Below are 18,170 nucleotides of genomic sequence, written 5' to 3'. Positions count from 1 at the left end.
ACCAGCCTTTACCAAAGAAGACAATTGGGGCAATTAGGGGCTAAATTGGGGCAGCAGGGTAGCATGGTGGTTAGCATAAATGCTTCACAGCTCCAGGGTCCCAGGTTCGATTCCCGGCTGGGTCACTGTCTGTGTGGAGTCTGCACGTCCTCCCCCTGTGTGCGTGGGTTTCCTCCGGGTGCTCCGGTTTCCTCCCACAGTCCAAAGATGTGCGGGTTAGGTGGATTGGCCATGCTAAATTGCCCGTAGTGTCCTAATAAAAGTAAGGTTAAGGGGGGGTTGTTGGGTTACGGGTATAGGGTGGATACGTGGGTTTGAGTAGGATGATCATGTCTCGGCACAACATTGAGGGCCGAAGGGCCTGTTCTGTGCTGCACTGTTCTAAGACCTTGACCGAGAGAGAGAGGTTCGGACAGCAGCCACCAGCAAGTAAGTGTCTCACAACGATCGCTACCAGAGATAGACACTCCTGACCCCTTTTAACCTGTACCAACCTGAAGTCTGCGGACCCTGTGCAGAGCATGAGGCCATTGTCTCCCTGATCCGGCAGTTCCTTATTCAGATAAGTATTGGTCTATTTAGTGGTAGGAATAGTTTAGTCATCTTAGCGTGTGCATGAGTAGTTTATAATTGTATTATAATAAACTCATTTGTTTGAACTTACTAATTGGTGTATGGTTTTATTGCTTAGAACTTGACCTTGAAACTTGTGGCGGTATCTTAACGATACCTGGCGACTCCAAAGCTAAGTAACGAAACAGAGCCAAATTGAGTGTTAAGCACACTCACCCAGAACGAGCAACAAGACACAGGTTAATTATCATACTTTTAAAAGTTAAACTATATTAAGCCATTGAGGGTTTAATAGAATTCATGCATCGAAATATTCAATTTTTAAGGTAGAAAGTTCATTATTTTTAAAGCAAGTGCAAATCAAGCACTTATATATCCAAAATTGGACAATTTGACCACATTGACATTTGAAACTTCATTTATGAATCCATACATTCTTGTATACCCTACTGAAAGATACAACGCTTAGTTATAACGTGAGTGCTCTCTCCACAAGAAGGTCCAGGCCAAGCATAAGTTAATTTTGTATGAAAATGTATTTGTACTTTTTTCTTGCAAATTGTGCCCTTTGTTTGATTGACAGATGAAGCGTTATTTCTTACAACTCTGGGCACCACGTGGCAAAGTGGTTAGCACTATTACCTACTGCGCTGAGGACCTGGGTTCGAATCCTGGCCCTGGGTCACTATCCATGTGGAATTTGCATATTCTCCCCATGTCTGCGTGGGTTTCACCCCCACAACCCAAAGATGTGCAAGTTAGGTGGATTGGCCATGTTAAATTGCCCCTTAATTGGAAAAAAAATGCTTACCACTCAAGTGATTTCAACATTTCTGAAATTGTTTCCATACTATGTTTTTAAAAAAATATATAAATTCAGAGTACCCAATTGTTTTTTCTCCAAATAAGGGGCAATTTATCATGGACAATCCACCTACCCTGCAGGTTGTGGGGGTGAGACCCACACAGATACAGGGAGAATGTGCAAACTCCACACGGGATTGTGACCCTGGGGTCAGGATTGAACTATGGTCCTCAGCGCCGTGAGGCAGCAGTGCTAACCACTGCATCACCATGCTGCCCTCTCCCATACTATGTTAAGAACGTTCCAGAGATGTAACTGTATTTTAGAGTTTAGAAACCATCTCCTGCAGCTGAATGTTAATGGAAGAAAAGTTAAAAGTTGTCTCTGCCATGATTTAAGACCACAAATCACCTCAGATTCATATGGTTATGATGGAAATAAATTATTAACACAATACCTGAAATTTATTTACTCCTTTAGATTTCCTTGATTGGAACATGATTCAAAGGAGGGGCAAAGATTAAAAATTAATACATGATACAACCTTTTGGAAAAGTATGACAGAATGAATACATATTTCTAGCATTAGACACAACAAAATATGAAACCTGAAAACAAAAGCAAAATTCCAATGAAAGGTCATCTTGATGTGAAATATTAATGCTGTCTTCTTCACAGGTGCCACCTGATCTGCTGAGTATTCCTAGCACTTTTATTTTTATTTCTGAAAAGGCTTCTTGGCCCATCTCTTTCACAAACCAGGTGCAAATAATTTGTCACTTGACACCTGCTTAATCTCTCGGAGCTTGAATGGAGACCTCCAGTCCTGAGAACTGAATAAAGTTTACTCAATAGGCCATGTTTCAATAGCAAATCCAAAGGCTAACTGAGGCTACCACAAAACATTTCTCTCAATCTAAGCATTAAGTAAATTAAGAATGCAGTTACCATGGATGACAAAATAAAACAAAGATAGATTAACGTTGCATTTTTAAAAATAGTGCTACTCCAATTTCTTTATTCTTTTGCCTCAATCAGGGCTTGATTGGTTGCAATGCTTCCACTGATACAATCTGCTGCAGAACAAAACTAAAATAAAGCAAAATTAATACGAATGAAGAAGTAAGCTCTGTTCATATTCCTGGAAGTGTCACCACATGGCTTTCTGCCTGTAATCGTCCCACGCCAATACTCCTGCCAGATGTAATCATTTTAAATGAGATTGGTAGACATTTTCTAGGGTGTAAAAAGACATAGCACCAAGGCGGCAAATAGTTAAGGTAGTTTCATTTGAAGCCTACTTGTGACAATAAGCGATTTTCATTTCAGATCAGCCATGATCTGTGTGTGGTGGGGATGTGTCCAAGGAGCTGAATGGCACACTGATGTTTCTACGTTCATTAATGGATCATGCTTGTCAGCACCTTGCCTTCCTACAGCAACTTAAAATGGAACAGATTGTTCATTAGCCAACTCAATGGTTCTTGATTGTTACAAGCAGCTTAATTCCCCATTGCCAATATTTTCACAACCATTAATCAAGAGTTGAGAATATTGGCAGCACAGTGGGTTAGCCCTGCTGCCTCACAGCGCCGAGGTCCCAGGTTCGATCCCGGCTCTGGGTGACTGTCCCCGTGTTTGAGCGGGTTTCAGCCCCACAACCCAAAGATGTGCAGGGTAGGTGGATTGGCCACGCTAAATTGCCCCTTAATTGAAAAAAAATGAATTGATTACTCTAAATTTTAAACAAAGTCGATAATATTTTAAAAATACACTATTCTTGTGACCCTTATGATTCCCCCCCCCCCCCCCAGGGCTTGCAGCTGGTGGTTAACGCCTGGAGAGACAGCAACCCTGGGGCAACAGCACATTGAGCTATTGGCAGGGAAAGGTGGGCAATGCGGATGATCAGCAGCGATTCAACAGGGCTGGGCGCCGCCTTGGATACATCCACAAGGGGGCGGGGCCACGCATTGCGCGCGCCGCTCCAAGGGGTGGGGCTTGTGACCGGGATGACGTTCACAGACGTTTGTGTTGACGTCCGATGAGGTCACGACATGACGCAGCGAGTGCGCCGGCTGGGAGAGACGCTGACGTCGGAGGCTGGGGTTTGTGTGCGCTATGCTGCGTCCCGCCGGGGGAAAGCACACCCGAAACAACACGCCCGCCTGAACCGGGCTGCGGTGCCGGGGAGAGGGGCGGCTGGAGGCACTTCCTGTCTCTCCACCGCGGAGACGGCAGTCGACGCGGTTGCGATGGGACGGATTTCTGTCAATCAGCTCCAAAGCCCCGCCCCTTCACCCAGGGACCAATGGGAGGGGTTCCCCTCCCCCACAGGGACCAGCAGGGGGGGGGGGGGGGATTGGCTCTTCCCCACAGGGACCAGCAGAGCCAGTGGGAGGGATTGACCATCCCCACAGGGACCAGCAGAGCCAAGGGGAGGGATTGCCCCTCCAGCAGAGCCAGGGGAGGAATTGTCCCATCCCCCCAGGGACCAGCACAGAACCAGGGGGAGGGATGGTCCCTTCCTGACAGGGACCAGCACAGAGCCAGGGGTAGGGGTAGGGTTTGCCCCCCCCCCCCCCCCCAGGGACCAGCACAGAGCCAGGGAGAGGGATTGCCCCTGCCCCTGCCCCACAGGGACCAGCAGAGCCAGTGGGAGGGATTGACCATCCCCACAGGGACCAGCAAAGCCAGTGGGAGGGATTGACCATCCCCACAGGGACCAGCAAAGCCAGTGGGAGGGATTGACCATCCCCACAGGGACCAGCAGAGCCAAGGGGAGGGATTGCCCCTCCCCCACAGGGACCAGCAGAGCCAGGGGAGGAATTGTCCCATCCCCCCCCCCCCCCCCCCCGGGACCAGCACAGAGCCAGGGGTAGGGATTGCCCCTCCCCCCCCAGGGACCAGCACAGAGCCAGGGGAGGGATTACCCTCCGCCCCCCGGCAAGGGGGGGGGGGGGGGAGAATTGGCCCTTCCCCACAGGGAACAGCACAGAGCCGGGGGAGGGATTGTCCCTTACCCACAGGGACCAGCAGAGCCAGGGGGAGGGATTGTCCCTTCCCCACAGGGACCAGCAGAGAGCCAGGCGGGAGGGATTGCGCCTTGCCCACAGGGACCAGCACAGAGCCAGGGGGAGGGATTGCGCCTTCCCCACAGGGACCAGCAGAGAGCCAGGGGGTGGGATTGTCCCTTCCCCACAGGGACCAGCAGAGAGCCAGGCGGGAGGGATTGCGCCTTGCCCACAGGGGCCAGCACAGAGCCTGGGGGAGGGATTGCGCCTTCCCCACAGGGACCAGCAGAGAGCCAGGGAGAGGGATTGCCCCTTCCCCACAGGGACCAGCACAGAGCCAGGGGGAGGGTTTGCCCCTTCCCCACAGAGCCAGGGCGTGGGATTGTCCCTTCCCCACAGGGATCAGCACAGAGCCAGGGGGAGGGATTGGCCGTCCCCACAGGACCCAGCACAGAGCCAGGGGGAGGGATTGCCCCTCTCCCACAGGGACCAGCACAGAGCCAGGGGGAGGGATTGCCCCTTCCCCACAGGGACCAGCACAGAGCTGGGAGGGATTGCCCCTCCCCCACAGAGACCAGCAGAGCCAGGGGGGTGGGATTGTCCCTGACAGGGACCAGCACAGAGCCAGGGGGAGGGATTGCCACTCCCCCACAGGGACCAGCAGAGCCAGGGGGTGGGATTGTCCCTTCCCCACAGGGACCAGCACAGAGCCAGGGAGAGGGATTTCCCCTTCGCCCGGAATCAGTCTCGGCTCCTGCAACACTGGGTTGTCATTCATCACAAGTCCTTGATTCGTAGGAGCTTTGTATTGAAAAATGTAATGGTAATAGTCAGCCTAAAACTTTATAGTAAAAAGTCTTACAACACCAGGTTGAAGTCCAACAGGTTTGTTTTGAATCACTAGCTTTTGGAGCACCGCTCCTTCCTCGGGTGAATGAAGAGGTGGGTTGCAGAAAGAAAAATAAAGTCAAAGCTTTGCATCTTTCACCTGAGGAAGGAGCTGTGCTCCGAAAGCTAGTGATTCGAAACAAACCTGTTGGACTGTAACCAGGAAGACTTCTGACTGTGCTCACCCCAGTCCAACGCTGGCATCTCCACGTCTTAAAACTTAATAGTTAAGTTTGTTTTCTAGTGCACCATCTTCTGGATGGAACATTAAACCCCGCTGTCTCAAATAATGTGATAATGACTGGATATATACTTTTGCAGTGTTGATTGGGAGATAAATATTGGCCAAGCCACTGCAGATAATTTCTCTGCTCTTCAAAATATTATCAGTAGATCTTTACAGCCACTTGAGGAGGCACACAAGCTCTTTGTTTAAATCCTTATTCAAAAGACAATATAGCAGTCCCTTGGTACTCAGTTGGCCTTCTGAATGCACTCTGCTTCCCTCTCCACCTTGCAAAATATCTTTTAAAAATGTCCTCAATCTACTTTGGCCAGTACCTGTATACTTTTGTGTAACTGTTTTGATCTCTTTACATGCATTGGTTACAACATTTTAACATTTGTAATGAAATTTTTAAGCGACCAGAATAATTATTGTTTACAGGTTAAATCCAATAAATGACAGAATAAAAGTCCACAATAATAACAATTACTTATTTTATTTGCAGGATATTCAACACATTGCATATACTATTTGATCGTGATTAAAAATGCCGGAGGTAAAGTCTATGTTTCGAGAAGTCCTTCCGAAACAAGGTGTGTCTTTGTTTAAGTCAGTGTTCTGAGTTAAATGCCATTTGCCACAATCTGAATATATTTGGTTCCACTAACACCTTGTGTTATCTTCCCAAGATCAAGAACCCTAGGCAATCTTTTTTTTAACGTGACTCAGGTGAACCTATTTTAATAGGGAAGCAAGATACTCCAGAGGTTGGAATTCTGATATAAAAACAGAAAATGCACGGAACGCTCCACAAATGCTGCAGAAACTGAGTTAATATTTCAGGTCAGTGACCTTTCATCAGAATTGACCTGAAATATTATCTCTTTTCTCTATCCCCAGATGTTGAGTGTTTCTAGGATGTTTTTGAACATAAATGTGGAAATGCCGGCGTTGGACTGGGGTGAGCGCAGTAAGAAGTCTTACAACACCAGGTTAAAGTCCAACATGTTTGTTTCAAACACTAGCTTTCAGAGCACTGCTCCTTCATTTCACCTGAGGAAGGAGCAGTGCTCCGAAAGCTAGTGTTTGAAACAAACATGTTGGACTTTAACCTGGTGTTGTAAGACTTCTTACTTGTTTGAACATAGCGCCGCACGGTGGCGAGCACTGCTGGCTCCCAGCTCCAGGGACCCGGGCTCACTACCGGCCTTGGGTGACTGCGTGGAGTTTGCACTTTCTCAGGTGTCTGCATGGGTTTCCTCCGGGTGCTCCAGTTTCCTCCCACAGTACAAAGATGTGCAGGTTAGGTGGAATGGCCTTGCTAAATTGCCCCTTAGTGCCCAAAAGTTAGGTAAGGGTTACTTGGGTCGGGTGCAGCGTGGGCTTAAGCAGGGTGCTTTTTCCAAGGGCTGGTGCAGGCCCGATGAGCCGAATGGCCTCCTTCTGCACTGCAGGGATTCTATGAATACAAACTGCAGTTGAGAAAGTCTTTTAGTATCTAAAAATGAACTGTTTATTCAGCTAGCTTTGCCTGGTCAGGCACAGGATCGTAGAATATGCTGAGTCCACGCCGAGGAAACCAAAAGGTATTTACCCAGGACTGGGTCGATAAGTGTGTTCAAAACTGAGACAGATGTTTAATCCGTAAGGGAATTATGGGGATAAGGCAGGAATGAGGATTATATCAGATCAGCTAAGATCTCAAGTGAATGGCAGAGCCGACTCGATGGGCTGAGTAGCCTACTACTGCTCCTACGTCTTATGATATAAGCTTAGGGCCAAGTGGAGAGGAGAAAGAGAGAAGAGATCTGGCACCAGTGTCAGAAAAAACATTTCTGGCAGTTTGCACCAACTGTGTTGAAAACAGAGACAGCAACTGCCCGAAGGATTTTCAGAACCTCTTGGATGTTGTCCAGAAGTATTCAAAACATCAGGACCTTTTAACAAATGTGTTTTTGTTATTTGTGCTGTTTTATAGGATTTGAAATGATTATATGATACTCCATTCCTTATATTTACACTTATTTAGAATTAGATGTACTGGGTGGCCCAAGCCATTAGCACAGGCATTTCAGTGGTAGTATAAAAACCTCCCTTGCTTATCTATGGCTCCAAAGATCTTGTGTAAAGTAAGTTTGAGCACTGTTGACTCATTTTTTACTTCACAAAACTGCAGACAAGTTGAATTGCCTCTCAATGTCACTCAGAGGACATCATAATTGTGGTTGGAGAAATTGTCAAAAGGTAGAGCTGGAGTAAAGGACCTGGAAACCATTACTATCACGAAAGAGCAAGTGTTGGGCAAGCTAATGGAGCTCAGGATAGATAGGTCTCCTGGCCCTGATGGAATGCATCCCAAGGTACTGAAAGAGATGGCTGGAGTAATAGCAGACGCACTGGCGGTAATTTTCCAAAAGTCGCTGAACATTGGGGCAGTCGCAGAGGATTGGAAACAGCAAATGTGACGCCACTGTTTAAAAAGGGAAGTAGACAAAAGATGGGGAATTACAGACCGGTTAGCTTAACCTCTGTCGTGGGAAGATGCTTGAGTCTATTATCAAGAAAGAGATAGGGGGGACTTCCAGTTGTGGCTATGCGGAGCTAAGCCGCACGTTCGGCAGCTCCCGCTAGAAACGGACTTTGGGGCTCTTTTCAGGGCCCCCAACGGAGCTTTTCCGACGATTCCCGACGTGGGAGGGGGTCTGCAGTAGACCCCCAGGGTTCTATGGTCCGGACCAGGAGTGGGGTGAGCAGAAAAGCGGTGGCAGCGCCCCTGGAAAAGTGGGGGACGGGAAACAAAATGGCGGCCGGCAGATCCCTCGAGGAGTAGAGGCAGTGGGTGCAGGAGCAGCAGGGGACTCTTCGGCGCTGCTTCCAGGAGCTTAAGGTGGAGTTGCTGGAGTCGCTGAAGGCTACCACCAGTAAGCTGCTGGAGACTCAGACAGCCCAGGGGGCCGCAATCCGGGAGCTGCAGCAGCAGGCCTCCGAAAGGGAGGTTGAGGCCGCGGCCGTCGTGGGGAAGGTGGAGATGCACGAGGCGCTCCATAAAAAGTGGCAGGAGCGGTTCGAGGAGCTGGACAACCGGTCGAGGCAGAAGAATTTACGGATCCTGGGCCTCACGGAGGGGCTGGAGGGGTCGGACCTGGCGGCCTATGTGGTCGTTTTGCTGAACTCGCTGATGGGAGCTCGGTCCTTCCAGGGGGCCCTGGAGCTGGAGGGGGCCCACAGAATACTGGCCAGGAGGCCCAAGCCAAATGAGCCGCCGCGGGCGGTGTTGGTGCGGTTCCACCGGTTCGTTGACCGGGAGTGCGTGCTTCGGTGCGCCAAGAGGGAGCGGAGCAGCAAGTGGGAGAACACGGATCTTCCAGGATTGGAGTGCAGAGGTGGCTAAGCGGAGGGCCGGGTACAACCGGACGAAGGCGGTGCTCCACAGACAGTGTGTGAAGTTTGGCATGTTGCAGCCGGCGTGTCTGTGGGTCACCTACAAGGACCGTCACCATTATTTTGAGTCCCCGGAGGAGGCGTGGGCCTTTGTGCAGGCCGAGAAACTGGACTCAAACTGAGGGTCAGGGATGGGGGTTTTGTATGTAAATGCAACTGTGTCTAAATTTTTTCTCTGGTGGGGGGGTTCTCTGTTTAATGCAGGATGTGTGTTGGCTTTAGGGTGGGTGGGGCGATGTCTTTATGTCTTTTTGTATGGGTCTGGTGGACGGGTTCGGGCAGGGAGGTAAACTGGGAGTGCGGGGAGCTGGTGGTGGGGACCGGCAATGGGAGCTGCCCTAGAGGAGACGGGATTGGGCAGGGCAAAAGCGCGGGCTTTTCTCTGGTTTCCCGCGCTGCGGGGTGATGGGGCGGGGTCATGGGGCGGGGTCGGGGCTGAGAAGCGCGGGCCTATGCTGGTTGTTATTTTCCCGCGCAAGAGCGGGGGGGGGGGGAGGAATGGCCTGTTGATGGGCACGAAGGAGGTGTAGTCCCACGTGGGGAGGGGTCGGAGGTGTCGCCGGGGTCAGCAGAAGTTATCTGGCTCACGGGAGTGCTATGGAGGGGGGGTGCTGAAATCGCCAGGAAGGAGCTGGAGTATGCAGGGGGTGCTGGGGGGGGGGGGGGGGGGGGGGGGGAGTTGCCGCCGTGGGGAACAGGCTGAGCGGGAAACGCTGGCCAGTGGCGGGCAGGGGATGGGTTATGGCTAGTCGGCAGGGGAGGGGGGCAGGGAGCCCTCTGATCTGGCTGATAACCTGGAATGTGAGGGGGCAGAACGGGCCGGTCAAGCGGGCCCGGGTGTTTACGTACTTGAAGGGGCTGAAGGCGGATGTGGCCATGCTCCAAGAGACGCACCTGAAGGTGGCGGACCAGGTTCGACTGAGGAAGGAGTGGGTGGGCCAAGTATTTAATTCGGGGCTGGATGAGAAGAATCGGGGGGTGGCGATCCTGGTGGGAAAGAGGGTGTCGTTTGAGGCGTTAAATGTGGTGGCTGACAGTGGCGGGAGGTATGTGATGGTGAGTGGTAAGCTGCAGGGGGAGCGGGTGGTGTTGGTGAATGTTTACGCCCCAAACTGGGACGATGCGGGGTTTATGCGGCGCATGTTGGGCCGCATTCCGGATCTGGAGGCGGGGGGCCTGATCATGGGGGGGACTTCAACACGGTGCTGGATCCCCCATTGGATCGATCCAGGTCCCTGACGGGTAGGAGGCCGGCGGCGGCTAAGGTGTTGAGGGGGTTTATGGATCGGATGGGAGGGGTGAATCCCTGGAGGTTTGCGAGGCCAAGGGCCAGGGAGTACTCGTTTTTCTCCCACCTGCATAAGGCCTATTCCAGGATTGATTTTTTTGTTCTGAGCAGGGGGCTGGTTTCGAAGGTGGAGGATGCTGAATACTCTGCCATTGCCATTTTGGATCATGCCCCGCACTGGGTGGACCTCGGTCTGGTGGAGGAGAGGGACTAGCGTCCGCTCTGGCGCTTGGAGGTGGGGCTGCTGGCAGACGAGGAGGTGGCCGGGAGGGTTCGGGGGTGTATCAAGAGGTACCTTGAGGCCAACGATAACGGGGAGTGGGGACGGTCTGGGAGGAATTGAAGGCGGTGATTAGAGGGGAGTTGATTTCCATCCGAACCTATAGGGAGAGGGGAGAGCAGAGGGAGAGGGAGAGATTGGTAGGGGAGTTGGTGAGGGTGGACAGGAGATATGCGGAGGCTCCGGAGGAGGGATTGCTGGGGGAGCGGCGTAGCCTTCAGGCCAGGTTCGATCTACTGACCACCAGAAAGGCGGAAGCTCAGTGGAGGAAAGCACAGGGGGCGGTGTATGAATAAGGGGAGAAGGCGAGTAGGATGCTGGCACACCAGCTCCGAAAGCGAGACGCGGCCAGGGAGATTGGGGGAGTGAAGGATAGAGATGGGAAGGTGGTGCGGAGGAGGGTAGACGTTAATGGGGTCTTTAGGGACTTTTATGGGGAATTGTACCGGTCTGAACCCCCGGTGGAGGGGGGAATGGGGCGCTTCTTGGACAAGCTGCGATTTCCGAAGGTGGAGGAGGGGCAGGTGGAGGGACTGGGGGCGCCGATTGAGCTGGAGGAGCTGGTTAAAGGAATAGGGAGCATGCAGTCGGGGAAGGCGCCGGGGCCGGATGGGTTTCCGGCCGAATTTTATAAAATGTATGCGGACCTGTTGGGCCCCCTTTTGATCCGGACCTTTAACGAGGCAAGGGAGGGGGTGGGCGCTGATTTCCTTGATCCTTAAGCGGGACAAGGACCCTCTCCAGTGTGGGTCATGTAGGCTGATCTCGCTGCTAAGTGTAGACGCCAAGCTGCTGGCAAAGATCTTAGCTACAAGAATAGAGGATTGTGTGCCGGGGGTCATCCACGAGGACCAGACAGGGTTTGTAAAGGGAAGGCAGTTGAATACCAACATACAAAGGCTTCTCAATGTCATTATGATGGCGGCTGTGGAAGGGGAGGCGAAGATAGTGGTGGCATTCGATGCGGAGAAGGCCTTTGATAGGGTTGAGTGGGGTATCTGTGGGAGGTGTTGGAAAGGTTTGGGGAGGGGTTTGTCCGTTGGGTGAGGTTGCTTTATGAGGCCACGATGGCGAGTGTAGGTACGAATAGGAGGAGGTCGGAGTACTTTCGGCTGCACCGGGGGAGGAGACAGGGGTGTCCCCTGTCCCCCTTGCTCTTTGCGTTGGCAATTGAGCCCCTGGCCATGGTGTTGAGGGCGTCAGGGAACTGGAGGGGCCTGGTGCGGGGTGGGGAGGAGCATCGAGTGTCGCTTTATGCGGACGACCTGTTGCTGTATGTGGCGGACCCGGTGGGGGGAATGCCGGAGGTGATGAGGATTCTCAGCGAATTTGGGGGCTTTTCTGGGTATAAGCTCAACCTGGGTAAGAGCGAGCTGTTCGTGGTGCACCCGGGGGATCAGGAGGAGGGGATTGGTAGGCTCCCACTGAAGCAGGCAGGGAGGAGCTTTAGGTACCTGAGAGTCCAGGTGGCTAGGAGGCCCTGCACAAGCTCAACCTCACAAGGTTGGTGGAGCAAATGGAGGAGGAGTTCAAAAGGTGGGATATGTTACCGCTGTCACTGGCGGGTAGGGTGCAGTCCGTCAAGATGACGGTGCTCCCGAGGTTTTTGTTCCTGTTCCAGTGCCTTCCAATCCTTATCCCGAAGGCCTATTTTAGGAGAATTAACAGGAGTATTACAGGGTTTGTATGGGCGCATGGGACTCAGAGGGTGAGAAGGGTGTTCTTGGAGTGGGGCAGGGATGGGGGGCTGGCGCTGCCCAACCTCTGTGGGTACTATTGGGCTGCCAATGCAGCGATGGTGCGTAAGTGAGTAATGGACGGGGAAGGGGCAGCATGGAAGAGGATGGAGATGGCGTCCTGTGTGGACATGAGCCTGGAGGCGCTGGTAACGGCGCCGTTGCCGCTCCCTCCAACGAGGTATACCACGAGCCCGGTGGTGGCGGCTACCCTCAAAATTTGGGGGCAATGGAAATGGCATTGGGGGGCTCGATACAGGGGAACCACCGGTTTGTTCCAGGGAGCATTGATGGCGGATTTCTGGGCTGGCACAGGGTAGGTATTAGGAGGTTGAGGGACCTGTTTGTGGATGGGAGGTTCGCGAGCCTGGGAGAGTTAGAGGGGAAGTTTGGGCTCCCCCCGGGGAACATGTTTAGGTACATGCAGGTTAGGGCGTTTGCCAGGCGGCAGGTGGAGGGGTTCCCTCTGCTGCCCCCACGTGGGCTATGGGACAGGGTGCTCTCGGGGGTGTGGGTTGGAGGAGGGAGGATTTCGGACATGTACCGTGTAATGCAGGAGGTAGACGAGGCCTCGGTGGAGGAGCTGAAGGGTAAATGGGAAGAGGAGTTGGGTGACGAGATTGAGGAGGGGACGTGGGTGGATGCCCTGGAAAGGGTGAATTCCTCCTCTTCCTGTGCGAGGCTTAGCCTCATACAGCGAAAGAGGCCGGTGTTCTGGCCTTTGCGTCCCTAATAGCCCGGCGGAGGATCTTGCTTCAATGGAAGGATGCGAGGCCCCCAAGATGGAGGCCTGGATCAATGATGTGGCGGGGTTCATCAAATTGGAGGTGAAATTTGCCCTGAGGGGATCAGTACAGGGGTTCTTTAGGCGGTGGCAGCCTTTCCTGGACTTCCTGGCGGAACGGTAGGGAAATAAGCCAGCAGCAGCAGCAACCCGGGGGTGGGGAGGGATTGGGTTTGGTGGGAGGGAGAAGTGTATACATGGGTTTGTTGGATGTGGCAGGTGTTATCTCTTTCCTTTTTGTTGTTTGCTTTTTTTTGTTTTTGTTTTAGTAGTTGCTTTTGTATTGGGGTTGGTGTTCTTGGGTTTTTACCATGGTTGTTCTGTTAATATTGTTTTGTTGTTTATATTTTGTGAAAACCTTAATAAAAATTATTTTAAAAAAAGAGATAGGAGGGCACCTCGATAGAAATTGTCCCATTGAACGGACGCAGCATGGATTCATGAAGAGCAGGTCATGCTTGACAAATCTCTTGGAATTCTATGAAGACATTTCGAGCAAGGTAGACAAAGGGGACCCAGTGGATGTGGTGTACCTAGATTTCCAAAAGGCCTTTGACAAGGTACCGCACAAGAGGCTGCTGCATAAGATAAGGATGCATGGTGTTAAGGGTAGAGTACTAGCATGGATAGAGGATTGGTTGTCTAACAGGAAACAAAGAGTGGTAATAAATAAGTGCTATTCTGGCTGGCAATCAGTGACGAGTGGTGTGCCTCAGGGATCGGTGTTGGGACCACAATTATTTACAATTTATATAGACGATTTGGTGTTGGGAACTACGTGTAAGGTATCCAAGTTTGCAGATGACACAAAGGTGTGTGGCAGAGCAAAGTGTACTAAGGACTCTAAAACTTTACAGAGGAACATTGACACATTGAGTGAATGGGCAAAGGTCTGGCAGATGGAATATAATGTCAATAAGTGTGAAGTCATGCATTTTGGTAGGAGTAACAATAGAACGGATTATTACTTAAATGGTAAAAAGCTGCAGCATGCTGCTATGCAGAGGGACCTGGGTGTACTTGTGCATGAGTCACAGAAGGTTGGTCTGCAGGTGCAACAAGTAATTAGGAAGGCAAATGGAATTCTGTCCTTCATTGCGAAGGGGATTGAGTTTAAAAGTAGAGAGGTAATGTTGCAGTTGTACAAGGTGCTGGTGAAGCCACACCTGGAGTACTGTGTGCAGTTTTGGTCTCCACACTTGAGAAAGGATATGCTGGCACTAGAGAGGGTGCAGAGGAGGTTCACTAGGCTGATTCTGGAGTTGAGGGGGTTATCATATGAGGAGAGGCTGAGTAGATTGGGATTATATTCACTGGAAATCAGAAGGTTGAGGGGGGAATCTAATAGAAACATATAGTGAGAATGCAGGTAAGTGGTTCTGAGACCACAAAAAGATCAGCCATGATCTTATAGAATGGCGGAGCAGGCTCGAAGGGCCGGACGGTCTACTTCTGCTCCTAGTTCTTATGTTTATGTTCTTATGTAAAGGGAGCTAATAGCTAACCTACTGATCAGCCCTGGTGAATAAGTGAAGCACTGTACATTGATACAGTGTACGTCTCTACATAAGTAGCTCTACTTCTTACTAGTGTTGTTTCTGATATTTGCTAAAACACAAATGTTCTCAAAGTGCAAGAGACCCACACATAGTGGAACCAAGATGGTGTAGAACAGTTTTTGATTGCAGATCACTTTTTTTTTTAAAAAGAGTACCCAATTCATTTTTTTCCAATTAAGGAGCAATTTAGCATGGCCAATCCACCTACCCTGCATATCTTTGGGTTGAGAGCGAAGCCCACACAAACACAGGGAAAATGTGCAAACTCCACATGGACAGTGACCCAGGATCGAACCTGGGACCTCTGCGCCATGAGGCAGAAGTGTAATTGACCCGATTCTAACAAACTGTACTCCTTAACTTTAGAATGGTGATATTTTTTTAATAGTTATTTTTATAAGTTTGTTCTGAAAGCTTTCCATTTTTGCAGTCTGAGGAAAGTGGAAGATGTAACAAACTGCAAATTTAAGCAATAAGCACTGGCACAAGGAGTTCGGCATCAAATATTGTGGGTCTTAGCTTTAAGATGTACAGCTAATCAGAGATTTACATATTCTACAAATAGGACAGAACATTTGTGATCCTAATTTAGAAGAGTATACTGAAAGAATAGTCTTGGAAAGAGCACCCTGCTTATACCTATGACTCCACCCTGTCCTCGTAAGCCCACCTAACCTTTTTTGGATACCAAGGCCAATTTAGCATGGCCAATCCATCTAACCTGCACATCTGGATGATTGAGGGGGGAAACCGGAGCATCCGGAGGAAACCTATGCAGACTCCGCAGTCACCCAAGCTGGGAATTGAACTGGAGACCCTGCAGCTGTGAAGAAACTATTGTGATGCCCACTAATGTAAAGTTGTCATAGTCCCAGATGACCAGAGGCTGGGTTCTCCTTTTTTGTGGGGGGATGGGGGGGCCTGACTGGTAGTGATTTAACCTGAGAATCACCACACCTCAGGTGAGGGACAAGGTTGAGGAGACAGGGCCTTAGTGATAACCTCAACCAATACAGGAATTGAACCTATGCTGCTAGCCTTGCACTGCATCATGAACCAGCTGTTTAGCCAAGTGAGCTAAACGTTTCCTTCTGCAAAGACTTGTACTGGCAGGTATCACAGATCAGTAAAATGTGTGCATTTATCATTTGGTCTTTTAAAATCACAGGCTGGTAAATCAGCCACAACATTAAAATATTAGTTCTGGAACAATAATCTGTTTTCCTCAAAGCGTGCAAAAGGCTGCACACTACTAGAATTAATGGTGCTTTTAAAAGCACAATAAATATAAAGAACATGATCAGAATGTTTTTTGGACACTATCAATCTAAATTATCCTTTATTAGTAGCAGTATTTTGGCTTTGCACTTTAGAAAGCATATGTAATGCCTAGTGTGCATGCAGATTCAGGAAGTCCCTCATTTGCAGTGTTAGTTGAATTCCAGCCAAGGCAGGAGGAGAGATACTGTCTTGGGCCCAGGAAGAATAATCAGCCAGGAGTCATGCAACCAAGATCCAACAATGAGCTCTGATGCACTGAAATAATTATTTTCAAAAGTGAAAAGATGGGGGGGGGGGGGGGGGGGGAAGGAGAAGGAAGACAAGAGAAACAAATTTCTGATTGTTCTGCAGTTTTATTTTAATCAATTATTCATTTATACTAGGTCAACTCTCCTTTGAGGATGTCCCTGCTATGGTGCTTTGCAAACCAAAGCTACTGCCACTTAAATCTGTAACACTGGAGAAGATGGAGAAAATGCAGAGGGAAGCACAGGAGACCATTCGGCAACAGGAATTGGCACAAAAAGAACAGGAATAAGATGATTTCCCCAATCTTACTGGATTGATTGTATCCATAAAACCTGCTACAATTATATTCCAAGTTGTAATGATAGTGAACAATATCAGTTTTGTGAACTTCAGTTGACATTTTTTTAACTCTTAATCTTGATTTTGGGTTCAGTTATACTTTTAAGTGAAAATAGAAATGTATCGCCTACTTTGTCATTCACACCAATTTTGAAGAAAACAGTCCTGGAAGTTCATAAACCACTTGTACCATGTACGTAGACCAGCGAATGAAATCAACTTTGAGGCTGTTGTACCACACATGGCATTCGTCAACATTGTTTGTATGTTGGGTGGATGGGGCAGAAAACATGTAAACTCAAACTTCATTGTCACTATGCAGTGATCACATCCGTTCCTCTCGACACTAGACACCTGACTTCACTACAGAACTTCATTAACATCGACATGCTGGAAGCAGCAGGTGACATCGGAATTGAGGAAAGTTATGAAGTTTGCTTTCAGATCAAATTGAAGTTAGTCACTACTGTTGTATGCTATCATCGTTCAAAGAATGACTCAATAAAATTCTAGTTTTCACAGATTACCAATGGTACAGCCCTGTTGCTTCTGTGGGTCAATTAAGTTATGGGATTCAAGCTTCACTTTTGGACTGCAGCACATAATCTAGGCTGAATGGAGTGTTACAATGGCAGGTCCTGCTATATAGACGAGATAATAATCAAACACACCCTCTGCCTGTTGTGATGGTTTAGAGATCAACACTAGTCAAAGGAAACCAAGGGAGTTCTCCAAGTAATATAACCAGCTGCATAACAGGTTAACTGCTCATGTATCCAAATGATATTGGTGGGAACTTACTATGCACCACAGAGATGCAATGCTCTATATGCCAAGTTTTTGGCTTTAATTTTAATTTGAAGTTAGAAGAAAGAATTTTAAGAGATCTGGGAACTTGGGTGGGTTCAGTTTAAAAAAGAGAATAGTTCTGCATTTGGGAAGAAATACTTATGACACACTAATTGCTTTAAAGAAACTAAAGTCAAATCTTGGACATCCAAGGAACTAAAAGAACTTGACAGATGGAATTCCAAACAATTTCAGGGAAACTACCTGGGGTATTAGAATTGTTTACCTTGCTTCTTAAATAAAATCGGTTGTGGTACAAGGATGTCTTGTGTGTAAGCCCGTTTTCTTGCACTGCAATACTAATTGCTGCTAGTCACAAATAAATCTTTCTAGTTCATCAGTTACAGTTTGCAACTTCATATTATCAAAGATCTAATCAAGTTCAGTATCCTGTCATTTTCACTATTTAGACATCCACTCTTTGTGAAGCTGCATTCTTAGTCCACTATGCCATTTTAGCAGTTGAATAGTGTGTGAATCAACACGTCCCAGTGACCTTAAAAAATGCTGCTCAAGCTGTACTTCGGAATATTAAAAATAAGTATCAAATTATTTTTTTCCAATAAAGGGGCAATTTAGCACGGCCAATTCACCTATCCGGCAAATCTTTTTGGGTTGTGGGAGGCGAGACCCACGTAGACACGGGGAGAATGTGCAAACTCCACACTTGGGTAACCTGGGGCCGGGATCTAACCCGGGTTCTCGGCAGCAGTGCTAACCACTGCGCCACTATGACGCCCCTTTTCATGGTTTTTACTGCAAGACTTACATTGTGCCACCCTCGGACTTCAGAATATTGGCTTCAGCTCTTGTGCTAATCAGTCCATCAAAAATTCAAGGGATACAATTTTTCTCCAT

The 18,170-nt window shown here is 49.2% G+C and overlaps 1 long non-coding RNA gene across 1 annotated transcript; it reads left to right on the top strand.

Moving 5' to 3' along the window:
- Nucleotides 1-13,503: 13,503 nt before the first annotated feature.
- LOC119950732 lies at nt 13,504-16,989 on the top strand. The gene is made up of 2 exons (XR_005457395.1): nt 13,504-13,595; nt 16,259-16,989. It is a non-coding gene; the product is annotated as an uncharacterized LOC119950732 (long non-coding RNA).
- The last annotated feature ends 1,181 nt before the right edge of the window (nt 16,990-18,170 follow it).

The sequence above is a fragment of the Scyliorhinus canicula genome, chromosome 16 (assembly GCF_902713615.1).
Source record: "Scyliorhinus canicula chromosome 16, sScyCan1.1, whole genome shotgun sequence".
Taxonomy (NCBI): domain Eukaryota; kingdom Metazoa; phylum Chordata; class Chondrichthyes; order Carcharhiniformes; family Scyliorhinidae; genus Scyliorhinus; species Scyliorhinus canicula.
This window is presented reverse-complemented; position numbering and strand designations above follow the sequence as displayed.